General features: G+C 42.2%; 1 protein-coding gene across 1 annotated transcript in view; it reads right to left on the reverse strand.

The window, feature by feature from the left end:
- Positions 1-15,057, reverse strand: part of CSMD1 (CUB and Sushi multiple domains 1) — a 2,016,427-nt gene that overhangs the window by 1,685,130 nt on the left and 316,240 nt on the right. The gene's annotated exons all lie outside the window — the stretch shown is intronic.

A 15,057-nucleotide genomic window follows, 5' to 3' on the forward strand; every position in this document is an offset into this window, starting at 1 on the left:
GATGCTCAGAAAATGTTTACTGCATCTGAAATTCATTGGTTTCTGTAACTACTGACTTTCTTTAAGTGAAGCTTTATGCATAAGTGCATAAATTATATAAAACGCATATGCAGTTGAAATGCTCATTGATTGATCTTAAAAGTGCATGGCCATTTCCCAAATTAATTATGAGTTGTTTTATCTACAAAAATGCAGGTTGAAAACATTTAAAGAATATTAGATATAACAGCTTGTAATTTGTTTGAAGATCCCTCAAGCATTCTTAAAATATCAATGCATGCCAATGATGTGAATAAAACATTATGCCATGAAAGACTTAACTATATTTTTAAAATCAAGTAAAAGTTGCACCGTATTAGGTAAAAGGGCAACCGTAAATTTAAATGGTGTATTTTGAATCAGCACTGTGCTTCGAATCATTTCAGATCAATTTGTGCACTACAAAAATGCGCACTGCCATCCTGGTTACTCAGCTGAATCCGAAAAATATGTGTTATTTTGCCACTAAGATTTTACAAGGAGAATTCTACCTAGAAAAAAGAGTCTAGAAAGTACTATGAATCTGAAAGTGCTGGGTCACTTAATTCAACCTCAAACCTTTCCCTACTAATGTTGCTCTCCAATATGAATGTACTTTCCCGTGAATTCCTTCACCCTCTGAAACTACATGCAGTGAGAAACCATGTTCTCATCACCGGGCTTTCACACTTGACGGCTCTGGGCAACTGCATTACATTATGGAGTGGGTGGAAAGCGGAAACCACAGCAGAATTGGTGATAGTGAGCTGAGCTGATGGCGAGCTAACCCATTTTTAGATAGTTCTTAATGTGAATACAAGAACACAACACACACACACACACACGTGTGATAAAAACTATTGAATGTCTCTTCTGAACAATGAGGAGGAAAACACAAAAGTTTTTATGGTCAGCATGAACTGCCAGTAAGGCTTCTTCCAAAGGTACTCCATCCTTGACAATTGGATTGTCTTTGGTCGATGAGAGAGGTAATTCAGTAGTAAGACCCCAAATATCGAGATGGATAGGTCTACTTTTCTTTTAGCTCCTACTTCATGTTCTTTTTTTTTTTAATGTTTGTTTATTTTTGAGGGGGGAGGGAGATGCAGAGAGAGAGAGAGAGGGAGACACAGAATCTGAAGCAGGATGCAGGCTCCAGGCTCCGAGCAGTCAGCACAGAGCCCGACTTGGGGCTCAAACTCACGAACCATGAGATCATGACCTGAGCTGAAGTTGGACGCTTAACCCACTACGCCACCCAGGCGTCTCTACTCCTACTTCATATTCTTAAATTTGGTAAGAGGTACTGCCATATCCGACCTAAGAAAAGGGTTGAAGCCGCAGAATGATTTGCTAATTTCAGTGGGCATTACTGCTGTGCCCCTGCATCTGATTCCCCATTTCTCCTTCTTAAAACTCCAGCTCCTCTAGTCTCTGTATTTCAGGGAAGTGAACTCACACTTGTGGGAGGATAGACCTCAGTCAGCCCACGCCAGCGAGCGGTGGATATGCCTCTCAAGGGCACTGATGTGGTCTCCTCAAATCAAGTTGCCACGCTGTCCCGACTGTGGTCCTTGGGTGTCCACGTGTTTGGGCGGGTGGCCTTAGCTGGTCCTACCATAGGAAGTTCACAGCCAATGTCCAACAGCTGGAAAGAGAAGTCCTTCCGTCCTTTTGGCTATGAGTGTAGGACCACGTGATTCCCGGGCCCCAGCGGCCATGGTTCTAACACGGGCAACGCCTCATGAGAAACCGTTAACCGACAGATAAGCAGAGCTCAACGAATCCCACAGCACATGAGCACAGCTCTGAAGAAATCCTGAATCGTGCTCTCAAGTCAGGTCAGAATCCGCATCGTTATGTAAGTCCACAGCGTCCCTTTGCCGTGTGAACCCATGGATGCTGTGCTGTCTGACACTGGCTAAGGAAAACATCATAAGCCACAAGTGATGCAGCCTCACTAGGATTGCCACGTGACCTCCCTATGCCATCACTTGCTGGCAGATCAATCTTGTTCAAATACTTTCCCCCTTCACCCTTCAAACTAAATAACCAAGCCTGAAAGGAGAATGAGAAACGACAAAGACAAGCTGGACACCAGAGCGGAAAATTCAATCTCCTTGGGCAAGATGGGGTGGTATTTACCACGTATTTTGTACATGACACCCAGCAGGTCATAGAAACTTGGAAGCTCCAACTTCCCCCTCTGTGAGTCGGACATAATAAACCCTGCAGCTCTGACACACAGGTGGCCAGCAGAGAGAGAGAAAGAGCGAGCAGGCACACGTGATCCCATGTGTACACGTGAGCGGGGAGGGGCAGAGGGGCAGGGAGAAAGAGAATCTTAAACAGGTTCCACGAACAGCATGGAGCCCGATGTGGGGCTTGATCTCATGACCTTGAGATGACGACTTGAGCCAAAATCAAGAGACACTTAACCAACTGAACCACCCAGGCGACCCGCTATGGTTGTTTTAAAAGCAATACGATAATGCATGAACATACCATGCTGTCTGAAAAGTCCCATACAGATGCAAAGGCTTTTAAATAGTATTTACTTTTAATTTTGGACTTGGGGATACTATAGGTCATAATAGTGTGCAGCTTTTTCTTCCAGCCAAAGAACACCAGAATGTGGTAGTATTGGTCAAGTTCAGGCTGTCTCCTTCTTGAAGAAAAATATGGTGTAAATACTTCAATAAAGGCACTCAAGTAAATAATAGGTATGATAATATGATTTCTCACTATGTTAAATGTATTGAAATATTCTATTTAAAGTCAACTAAATAGTGAATGGACATTTCATTAAGACTTTTAATAACTTTGGGAAATTCCCAAAGACAGTCAGACCCTTTTCTCCTAAAGAAACAAGTATTGTTTTATGCACACAGATATTCGCACAGATTATACACACACCCAAGCTCTCTTACGTGTCATCAGATATGAAAAAATCAATGCAGTCCAATTTGTCCACAGGAGCAGAAGTTAGAAATAAAGACATGTTTCAATTCAATCTATGTCACTATCACTGGCATGTAACTAAAAAAAGCAATGATTTAGCATTCTCATTTCCCATCTGCTAACGTTTCTGCAAATTCTGTTTATCCTAAGGGTACTATGTCCGCAAAACAATTCAGTATTACCAAAATGACTTGAATTACCTCGATTTCCTTTCCAGGAAATTCATCCAAAGAGCAACAGACGCATTAAAGGAGTCATGAAAGTAAATATGACATTCTTGCATTATTCAAAAAAGCAAAACCCAAAGCACATGTAGTGGCTTATTAATGTCCTACCTAATGCACAGTCGCACCTGGAGGGGCTTTCCAAGCCGATACCTTGTCCCTTTCTGCTCAGAGCCCAGCCCCTGTTGACACACTTCACATGCATGTGACGAACGCACCTGACCCAGCCCAGCCTGGTCTTGTCAGAATCCACTCCTGGAGATGTGCATTCCAGATTGGGCGAGGCTAGTGCACTTGTACTAGAGGCTGACCTGGGAAAGCAACCTTGGCAACTACAGATATCCTGTTTTTCAAACCACTCACAGAGAATCTGAGAAAGCCCTTCTGCAGAGAGTCGACCATGAATCTCACAGACATGTATGTAGCTTCCTGAAGCGTGGGACCTACCGGTCAGGGCAGCTACACTGTCTCCTCAGTGTCCACTGGGTGTCCTGACGCCCTGAGAGTGCGATGCCCTGTGTTCTGTGCAATTGGGCAGAGCCTTTCTACAGCCTTTCTGTTCTTTACATCTCTCTAGACACTAAGCTATGGAAATATTTACAAAGTGACAGCAAAGAATGAGTAGAGATTTACTTCCTGGACCATGAATCTGTGCATTTTGGATCATTGACTTTCTTCAAGAGTTCTGTACAAGTGGATTTTTTTAAGCCAAAGGATTATTTATTGTAGTGAAATTTGAGGAAATAGTCCCTATTACTTATGGGATATTGCCTCACTAGATCATTGTACATGAACATGATGGCATTTTACAGCCTTTTAAATATTTTTTTTTCAGAAATATTTAAAAATCTGGGGGATTTAGGGGCACCTGGGTGGCTCAGTTAGTTAAGCATCTGATTCTTAACTTCGGCTCAGGTCATGATCTCACACTTTGTGAGTTTGAGTCCCGTGTCACACTCCTCTGCTTCTTATTCTCTCTCTCTCCTTCTCTCTGCCCCTCCCCCCTGCTCTCTCTCTCTCTCTCTCAAAAACAGCACAAATCTGGGGAATTTTGTACAAGTGAAAAAGTAGAATATCAAACAATCGCTTTTTCTATGTGTGTACTGGCATAGGAAGATAAAAGAATATGATAAATTGAAATACCAGCAAGCTATTTCTGAGTAATGGAATTACAGGTACGGTTTGTTCTCTTTATATTTGGAAATTTTTCTACAAAAAGTGTCCATTGGTTTTTAATTATAAAATTAGGATTGATGATCTGGCACAAATAGGCTTTCTCTTTATTTCACAACATAAAACCTACCTTCTTTCCCCAAATGGTTTATATTCTCCAAATTCTAAGAGTTTCCAAACTTTAAAGCTAGCATCTTACCCTTAGGATTATGCGTGTGTGTATAAAATTTTATATTTTATAATTATTTTTAATTTATATATATTTTACTATATGTATTCGCATTTTATATAAAATTCAAGAATATTATATATAACAGGGGCGCCTGGGTGGCGCAGTCAGTTAAGCGTCCGACTTCAGCCAGGTCACGATCTCGCGGTCCGTGAGTTCGAGCCCCGCGTCAGGCTCTGGGCTGATGGCTCAGAGCCTGGAGCCTGTTTCCGATTCTGTGTCTCCCTCTCTCTCTGCCCCTCCCCCGTTCATGCTCTGTCTCTCTCTGTCCCAAAAATAAATAAACGTTGAAAAAAAAAAGAATATTATATATAACATATAACATAATAATAACATATTTTTTCACCATAACTAGTCAGTTGTTAATTATGTTTCCTAAGGGTTACATCACTTTGCAATGATAATATGACGGTACAAATATCTTTACAGAGGGGCACCTGGGTGGCTCCGTTGGTTAAAGTGTCTGACTGCCGATTTGGGCTCCCATCAGGATTTTGCAGTTCGTGAGACTGACCCCCACATCCAACTGTGTGCTGACAGCCAGGAGCCAGCCTGAGATTTTCCTTCCCCCTCTGTTTCTCACTCTCTGCCCCTCCCCTACTCTCTCTCTTTCTTTCAAAATAAATGACCATGGAAATTTTTCTAAAAAAGAACTCTCTTTACAGAGAGCCATTTTCAAATCTGCAATTTTACCATGAACACACTTGGTACTTTGTCTACGTTAACCTACTTTGAACCTTTTTTGTGTACGTTAAGGTTAACGTGATCACAATCTAAGGATCATTAAGATATTTAAGCGTAAAAATGTGTGTAAAATACTGTCAGCATTAGCTCCCTGTCACCTTAAGGAGAAGAAGTAACAAACATGAAAATATCTTTAATTTTAAATTGTTTGTCATAAATTGTCAGTGAAGTTGATTTGGCATCTTCCAGCCTTGAAAACACCAAGTGGAAAAGGAAGATGCGTGGCTCATCCGTGTAAAAGAATATAACACACATAAAGGTGCATTACCTTTTCCTGTTTCCCTAATCCATCACTTAACAAAATGGTAAAAATGCAGGGTAAGAATGCCTTTTGCATTCCTAGCTGTTGCCAATCGGTGAAACTGAAGAATCTTTTCCCCTTCCTGGGGAAATGTGACATGAACACAGAAGAAATAAGGTAACTCGACTCAGAAATCAGGTTACACAGCATTTTCATTTGTGAGTCCTCCCCGTGTCGCGTTAGTCAGGACTCTACTACTACATGTACTAAAAACTAACTCTACTAAGGGGAGTGACGGATATTCATAAAATAGACGGTAAACAAACTTGGTGGGTGAGAAAAGGTATAGGGAATCTCAAATAACATCAAATAAGAATAAAGACAATTAAGAAAGTGATTGATAGTATAAAACAAAGACAAATACACATACACGTTCCATAAAAACAGCTTAGCAATATGAACGTCACATATATGTGTGTGTGTGTGTGTTTGCTTATGTATATGTATACACATATATATTTATGTTTTTTAATCATATAGATATATATTACACACACACATATATATCAGAGCACAACCTGATCAATAATCTTTTAATTGAGAGAAGATGACGAAACAAGTACATTTGAAAATTTAGGAAAGGGAAGTGAAATTCTGATACAAACTCTAAATACATGTCTGTAACACTATGTTTTAAATCTGTCAGTGAGAATATAATACTTATTTATAGGTTTGGCAAAAGAGGCTGGTTTTGTCTCTTTGGGCAGCGGGAACAGATTTTCAGAATGGAGAACTGTATGAAGGGATTCAACACGGTTACCTCTGAAAGTGCCGAACTTAAGAATAAGAACCAAGACTGCAAAGGCTATTCATTTTAAAACCTTCCTGTTTTATTCTAATTCCACCATATTGCTTTCCAAAGGGAGTTAGTCAGCAATTTTATCTCATCTGGAATACTGAAGTAGTCTCATTTACCTCTTTATTATTTACTTTATACCAGAATAAGCAATTGAGTCTCCAAGTTCTGGCTTCTCTAGGTTCCTGAAGAGAAACATCCATGGCCACATTTTCTCATTCCACATCCACAGAATTAGGAAAGCCTTTCTGTCTGAGCTGTCATGGCTGTTCCTTTCAGCAGGGGCATTGAGTGGTGGATGGAACACTTTCTTTTCAGGGGACTGGTTGAGACAGACATACATACAATCACCTCCTTCTTGGTAGGATGCTGTTTGGAAGGTTAGAACCACGGAAGCCTAAATGTGAACTGAATGTGAGGGAAGGAAGGTAGGAGGCACACGCTTGAAGGAGGCCCAAGCATGGTCCAAGACCAGAGGACAGAGGTGTATCTCCCAACAGGAGGAGAATAGTGGAGGGGACGGATCCAGTCCCAGATGGCATTGATGGTAGCAGGACCACTCAGGAGTCTGGCACAAGGCTGACCACTAGTGAATTGTCCGCACTTAGGAAAAATGTCTCCTGGAGCTAAGCTTCAGGTGATCTAGCTAACTGTGAAAGCCAACTCTGTGCTCGCCAAGAGTCGCTGTAACAACAAACCATGGAGACCCAGCAATAAAGGGTGGCACCGTCAGCCAAAGAGGCAAAAGTCACCAAGAACCAAGGACAGGGCATTCTGCAGACCCTGGTTCTGGGGTCCAGTCCACAGGACTCTTGCACCATCAAATGAAGGAAGGGGGTCTTACTAATGACTCTGCTCAAATATCGTTAGACAAGTGGGTGGTGGGGGTGATGGACAGGTCAGAATTCACTGGACTCCAGTAAATTACGTGATAGGATGTATCCTGCAGATGTCATAAAAAAACACCTATCCAAAGTGAGAGGAGATAAAGAATCTTAATACAAAGTTGATGGTTTATATCAATATTAACTCTCACCAGTCAATTTACTGTGGAGGACGTTCTAGAGGACACGACTTCTGGCACTGTTTCCGTGATATTTGGAATAAAATCGGCAGAAATTTTATGTAAGCTGCACAAAACCTGAACAAGAGAGGTACTTAATCTATAACTACCTTTCTCAGAGAATTATAAAGAAGTTATTCAAAGCTAAATCAGTGTAGACTTAAGATAGGCCCCCAACATTTCTGATCTTTCAAGACAGCCAGGGAGTCACCTCCCCTTTCCACAAATGCCTTCAGTGTGCGTGCGCGCGCGCACACACACACACACACACACACACACACACACACACCTCTCCGGAGGCCTGGTGGCCGGGGTCAGCCTGGATAAGTGTAGGTCTCACCTGAAATGGGATGACTGATGTTTCACATCCTGATACGTTAAATGCTGTTCACTCAAAGCTTTCCTCGCTTCCGCTTGGTTTTTACGTGGTCAGCATTTCAAAAGACTGTCCCATTATTACGAGATACTTCATTGACTGTCCTCCAGTTTGGTTCATTCTTTTCCCCGGCTCTGTGGCCTGGTAAAGTTCACATAGCGACTGGAGGACTGTCCTATTCATTCCAAGACACGGGACTCTAGTCGAAGTTTGCTCTGAGTGTACTAGGAGATTCTAGTTTCTATAGATCTTGAACATCAGTTCTTATACCTTAGTTCTCCACCTCAGATACAAATTCCAAGATGCATACTGATCGAACAGAGGACACCTATCTCAATGAGAATGAGTAAGCATGGGCTTGACCTGAAGATCAAACCACTAAAACTGAAAAGCTATACATGCCCACAACGATCGGATGTGACGTTGACCCAAGCCTAATGACATGCCCCCTAAATGCCTTTCCGAGGAGGGCAGTCACCTGCACCCCCCATTGCCAACAAGGATAAGCATGAGTACTGTGATAATAAGCATGATGGATTGAATTTCATTAAAATAGCAAGGAGAATCCTCCAAAATGGTTCTTAATTAAATGGTCTCCAGCTAAGCAGCAGTCAGAATGGAAATTTCCCCTCCTTTCTACTCAACTGGATGTCATATTGACTTCAAAGCCTATGGGGGGGGAGGCTTTAACTAATAACAATGCTTCCTATTTACATAGTTCTTTTCTTATGAGACCCATGCCTTGCTTTACAAATATCATCTTATTACCTCATACAGTGAGTCAATTATGGAGCTGAGGATAGGACACAACACTTAAAACTCCCTGTCATTCGTGAGACTAGTTCTATTTAAGCATCCAGACTGCTCTACTGTTACAGGTGTGTTAGATGGGGAAAATAAAGTTTGATGTAAATCCTTTGAGAAATTAGTGCCTTACCAGCACAAAAGAAGTAGACGCCCATTCAACCAATCATTTCCAACTTTCAAAAAAGACCCATATTCCTATTCTGATATCAACAACCAACGGTACCCTATAGGATTCAATTATCTGGTCACATAAATACCGTCTTCTGGTGGCTACCTCATAGTACCTTTTCAAGTAACTAGCAAATAATTTCATTGAGCTGGTACTGATAAATTTGCTGAAACCCAATAGGTAGTTTATTAATCTTGTGATTCCACAATTCAGCAAACATAGCAGATTCTAAATCTAGAAATTTCAGTTGTATATGCTTTTGTTCTTATGCCTCCTTGTTGGGTGATTTGCACATATTACACTGATAACTATCAATAAAAACAGAATTTACTTGTTTCTCAATTTTGGATACATAACAAAGGTAAATTTGGGCATCTCTTGTTTCAGTTTTGATACCAATAATACTCACTTTCCTGGATGATTTTTTTTACCTTTAATTTAAAGAGCCATCTCGCTTACCTTGACTTGATCGTATATTTCATAAGAGATGAGAAAACATGATTTCTAGGTATAAAGTTATAATAGAAAGGTTTGGTAAAAAGGGCCTGAGATATTCTTGGACATACTCTTGGAGAAATTTTAAAGTTCCATATGCACTATTATGAACATTTATGGTCCATATATGTTTCCAAAAGCTGAAGAGCACATTCAGAAAAGTCCTCTGTAGTTCAGAAAATAGAAAATGTGTAAGAGAAATAACGTGTCCAAGGCAAGCCTTTGTTTTGCTTCCTGGTCACTGTGCACAGTGAGTCTTTGGCTACCATTACCTGCATTACCTCGTGTTTTTCTTCTATTAACCTGTTAGTGGTTCAACCTGACCCCATATGGAATTCTTCTATGGAGTCCCAATAGTCCCTATGATGGTATCTTAATTACTAAGGCCATCAGATGTTTGTATGAAGGATTAAAACCATGATGTACATACAAAGGAAAACCTCCATTCAAGGACTGGCTACACCTGTTATCACCCCCCCCCCTTCGGGAGTTGGTCTTTATTACCATATTAAACACAGTGCAGAAAAATTAAAAATCTATTTGAAAAGGCACTGGGTTTAGAGAAGAGAACACATTAGAAGCGCGACTAAAGTTCCAAGGTGAGGGCTGAAAAGCACTGTGTCTCCTCTCTGGATCTGTTTCACAACGTACAATTTCCTTGTACATTGAAACATTCATTACAGGGGCGCCTGGGTGGCGCAGTCGGTTAAGCGTCCCACTTCAGCCAGGTCACGATCTCGCGGTCCGGGAGTTCGAGCCCCGCGTGGGGCTCTGGGCTGATGATGGCTCAGAGCCTGGAGCGTGTTTCCGATTCTGTGTCTCCCTCTCTCTCTGCCCCTCGCCCGTTCATGCTCTGTCCCTCTCTGTCCCAAAAATAAATAAACGCTGAAAAAAAAAATTAAAAAAAAAATGTTTGAAACATTCATTACAAAGCTCATCATTTAAGATTACCATTACAGTATGTGTATTCCTCAACACAGTACCTGGTTTCTTTAACTTTGTAACACTTTAGGGCTATCAAAACTTCTAGTCGAACAAGAATATCCCAATTCTGGGATTCCCCCTTGCCTCAAAATCCTGAAGAAAGGTATGAAGCAGTGTAGTGACCTACTTTAAGTTAAAAGCTCTGTAAACATTCAAACAGCTACTTCTCACGTTCTCTATTTTTGCACAAATTAGACTGAAAGGTGTTGCATGCATTTGCAGAGTTTCAAGTGATCAAAGTGACAAAACTTTGTAGAATTTGAGGAAATACCAGAATCTTTATTTTTAAAATTGGTCTTGGATAATAGGAGTTTTGTGTGACATTCCTTGTTTTTTTTTAAGTTTGTTTGTTTGTTTGTTTGTTTGTTTATTTATTTATTTATTTATTTATTTATTTATTTTAGAGACAGAGAGAGAGAGAGAGAGCAAGCACACACAAGCGGAGGAGGGGCAGGGAGAGAGGGAGACACAGAATCCGAAGCAGGCTCGAGGCTCTGAGCTGTCAGCACACAGCCCGACGCGGGGTTCGAACTCATGAACTGTGACATCATGATCTGAGCCGAAGTCGGACGCTTAACTGACTGAGCCACCCAGGCGCCCTCAGAAAATTTCATCTACGGCATGATAGTAAATTGCCAAAATGGTAAATTCTAAATTGAGAGAAGACCTATTAGCAAATGTGTGCTTGTCCTTAAATCACATAAAGAGAGTTAACACTTGAATTCGTCCCAGATTTGTAACGTGACTTTACAACTTGAATAATTATATTGTAGTCTTTTACAGGAATCTGAAATCTCGAAATTATCATTATATTATTCTATGAAATGTGCACCTTTAAATACACTTCTTTATTTTTTTTATTTTTTTTTTATTTATTTTTGGGACAGAGAGAGACAGAGCATGAACGGGAGAGGGGCAGAGAGAGAGGGAGACACAGAATCAGAAACAGGCTCCAGGCTCCGAGCCATCAGCCCAGAGCCCGACGCGGGGCTCGAACTCACGGACTGCGAGATCGTGACCTGGCTGAAGTCGGACGCTTAACCGACTGCGCCACCCAGGCGCCTCAAAATACACTTCTTTAAATACACTTCTTTTTTATTTTTAAATACCTTTTTTCCCCCATCTTTAAGACAGAATAAAACTGCACCCAGCATTTCAACTGGGAGTGAAGGAGAGCTAAGGAATCAAGGAATGTTACCAAAAGAAACTGCAATCAGCAGCAAACTCATAGTGATGTACTGCTGAGCAGAAATTAAACTGGAAAGCCAACTTGTCAGCAGAATGAATAGGGGGATAGTCTGAATTTCAGCGGTAAGCCTTACTTTAATTTTCTTCCCTGATAACCTTTAGCACAGGCTGTTATTTCAAAGTCACTCGGCCGACTCACCTAGATAGACACCTATTTCCAAAGGAACCACCTTCTTGCAACATATTTAGTAATTATATTCATCTTGATAACATCCTTCTTGACAATTTTATCATTGATGGAACTCTCAGCCTGTGAAGGTGATTTGGATTTTCCCCCTTTCTGACCTTATGTTCTGTGACGAGCATTCTGTAGAGCAAATACCATTTGTTATGTTATCTCGGGAAACCACGGCACTTCTTCCCAGGAACTGCAGCGAAAATTTTTTTCTTTCTTACAGTCCATCTCTGCCCGTCAAGTCTGCATTAATGGAGTGGAAGGAAGGTCCCTTGCCTCTTTCAACGTTATTTTCAACCCGATTGCAGGAGGGTCCAGGCACACTCTGTGGGGATCCTACGGCCGGCCATCAAGCCCAGGATGAGAATTTTAAGTGTTTGACCTTTAAGTCATTGTTCAAATCCAACCACAACAGAAGAAGTTGAAAAGGCTTTAAATCAGTGAGTGTTTTCACATTGCTCAAACATGTTCCTACAATTTGGCAGAGAAGATGAACTTTGCGGACCTCTGGTCCTCACTCCCTATAATCAGTTCACAAAAAATGAAGTGCAGCTGTCCTTCCTGCCCTCTCCCTAAATCCACCCACAGGGGCCGCTAGTCCATCGGGGGTCAGCCATTCCAACTGACCTTGGCCATGGCAAGCAGGGGTACCAACCGGTCCTGCTCACCCGGCCTGCCGTCCAGCTCAACAGCCTCCACCTGTCCATCCATCACTTCCCTCTTTCTCTCCCTGGAAAAGAGCAGCCTCTGCCCTGGACCCCAAGAGGGAATCACGGTGCCTGACCTCAACCAAGTCCCCTTGAAGGCAGCCTGCACAAGTCAAGCTTTAACACGTGTTAATGAGGCATAAATTCATCAATAAACTTGTTTTAATACTGCCACCCATTAAAATACTACAGTGAAGGGGCACCTGGGTGGCTCAGTTGGTTAAGTTTCTGACTTTGGCTCAGGTCATGATCTCGCGGTTTGTGGGTTCGAGCCCTGTGTGGGGCTGTCTGCTGTCAACTCAGAGCCAGCTTCATATCCTCTGTCCCTCTCTCTGCCCCTCCCCACTCTCTCTCTCAAAACTAAATAAACTTAAAAAAATAAGTAAATAAAACACTACAGTGAAGACAGGATGTGATGAATTCCTGAAGTGCTATGTGCTGTCTTTCCTATCATTTGATACATTTAGCATGAGGACCTTCTGCCCATTACATGATGAATCTCGTGGGTAGTCAACAAGAGTTTTAGAATCACAAATACACATTTATGAGCAACATTCTTAATAAGCACTAATACAACCATATTCCAAATGCTAATCACTAACAATTCTTTAAGGCAGAATTTCTAATATATTTTGAGGAATGAAAAGACAGACTATCATTTTCAGAAACTCATTAAAGGAAATTTAAAAAACACATAAAAGAAGCAAGTATTAAAAAACAAAATCTCAGGTCTACTTCCCAAACACAAGTCCTGCTTGCTTTCTCCCACTACATTTCAAAATAGTGGAGCTGTCCCACGGGGCTCACAATTGTGTTGGGGACCTTGGGGCTGAGGGAGTTAAGAGTGAAAAAACACAAGAAGAAATGGTGAACTGTGGTGCCTACGTGGCTCGGTCAGTTAAGTCTCTGACTCCTGATTTTGGCTCAGGTCATGATCTCACAGGGTGTGAGACGGAACCCTGCATCGGGCTCTGAGCTGACAGTGTGGAGACTGTTCGAGACTCTCTTTCCTCCTCTCTCTCGGTCCCTCCCCGGCTCTCTCTCTCTCTCAAATAAATAAGCGATATATACATAAAAGAAGGTTTAAATATATAACATATTTCTGTACAGAAAGCTCATGAAGAAGAAGAAGAAGAAGAAGAAGAAGAAGAAGAAGAAGAAGAAGAAGAAGAAGAAGAAGAAGAAGAAGAAGAAGAAAGAGGAAGAGGGGGAAGAGGAGCGGAGGGGAAGGGAGAGGAGGGGGGAGGAGGAGAAGGAGGAGGGGGAGGAGGAAGAGAAGTGATGCTGAGTTGAAGAAAAGGCATCAGCCAGAGGAAACAGATCAGGGAGAAGGAAGGCCAGAAAGAGTGTGTCCACCATGGGAAGAGCATGTCCACAGTTCCTAAGGCAGAGCAAGAAACACTGAAGAACCACATGGGGTCAATAAAGCCGCCGCAGAGGGTGTCACCAACTGTCCTGGTTTGCCAGAGACTGTCCCACTTTTAAAACTGAAAGCCCTCAGTACCGAGCAAATCAGAATGACCTCCTATCAAACATGATATTATTCCCTATGGATCTTTAAATTGGCCCTCTTAGAAATCGCAAGTCTCTAAGTTTCTACCACAGAAGACATGAATCCTTCCTCTTCGAAATGACCTATGCTAGAAAAGACTCCACCATAATCTTTTTAGTTAATTGCTTAAATGCTAGCCAAATTACACAGCTTTGTACCACTGACATTGGACCAATCCAGGCTGGGTCATGTGTCTTCTGTCCCCTGTGATCCTGGAACAGAGAGCATCCCTGCAAAGTGATGTAGAGACTGTTTTGTTTAAAGTGTATTTATTGAGAGACAGAGAGGGGTGGGGAGGGGCAGAGAGAGAGGGAGAGAGAGAATCCCAAGCAGGCTCCATGCTCAGTACGGAGTCCCAGGCAGGACTGGATTCCACTACCCTGCAATCATGACCTGAGCCAAAACTAACAGTTGGACACTCAACTGACTGAGCCACCTAGGTGCACTGGAGGTAGAGACTTCTGTCCTACCACAGGTGGTAGAGACCACCTCGAGGTAGAGACTTCTGTCCAGCCACAAACTCATGCTAGATGTTGAGATATGACCGCGAGGGTTTCCTCACCCTGCCTCTCACAAGTTCCTGATCCCCACTGGAAACTCTGGGTCTCGGGGTGCCGCGCTGCCCTCAAATCCCTCTCATTCATTTTCTCAGCCAGTATTTGAGTATTCCAGAATGCGAGGCCCTCTGCTCCGTCCTGGGGGCATACTGATGGGCAAGATAGGCTTTGGCTCACGAGAGCACATTCAGCCAGCCGTGGCTGGGAAGGGAAGAGAAAAGAGGCCCATCTGAGGCATTGCAGAACTCTGGCACGGTGCCATATGGCGATGTGAGATGCTTCTGTGAGCCCATTGGAGAGAAACATTTGGGGTAGGGGGATTCCAGGGGTTTGGCCTCAAGTCTCCTCCTTTTTCAGCCCTTTGATCCCATTCTCCGCTAACTCTGTAGGAACATCAATCTCTGCTATTCCTTTCCTTTCTTAAATATTTTTGGTCATCCCTTCCATCTTATTGAATTTGTACATGTATTTTAAACAT

The sequence above is a fragment of the Felis catus genome, chromosome B1 (genome assembly GCF_018350175.1).
Source record: "Felis catus isolate Fca126 chromosome B1, F.catus_Fca126_mat1.0, whole genome shotgun sequence".
NCBI lineage: Eukaryota > Metazoa > Chordata > Mammalia > Carnivora > Felidae > Felis > Felis catus.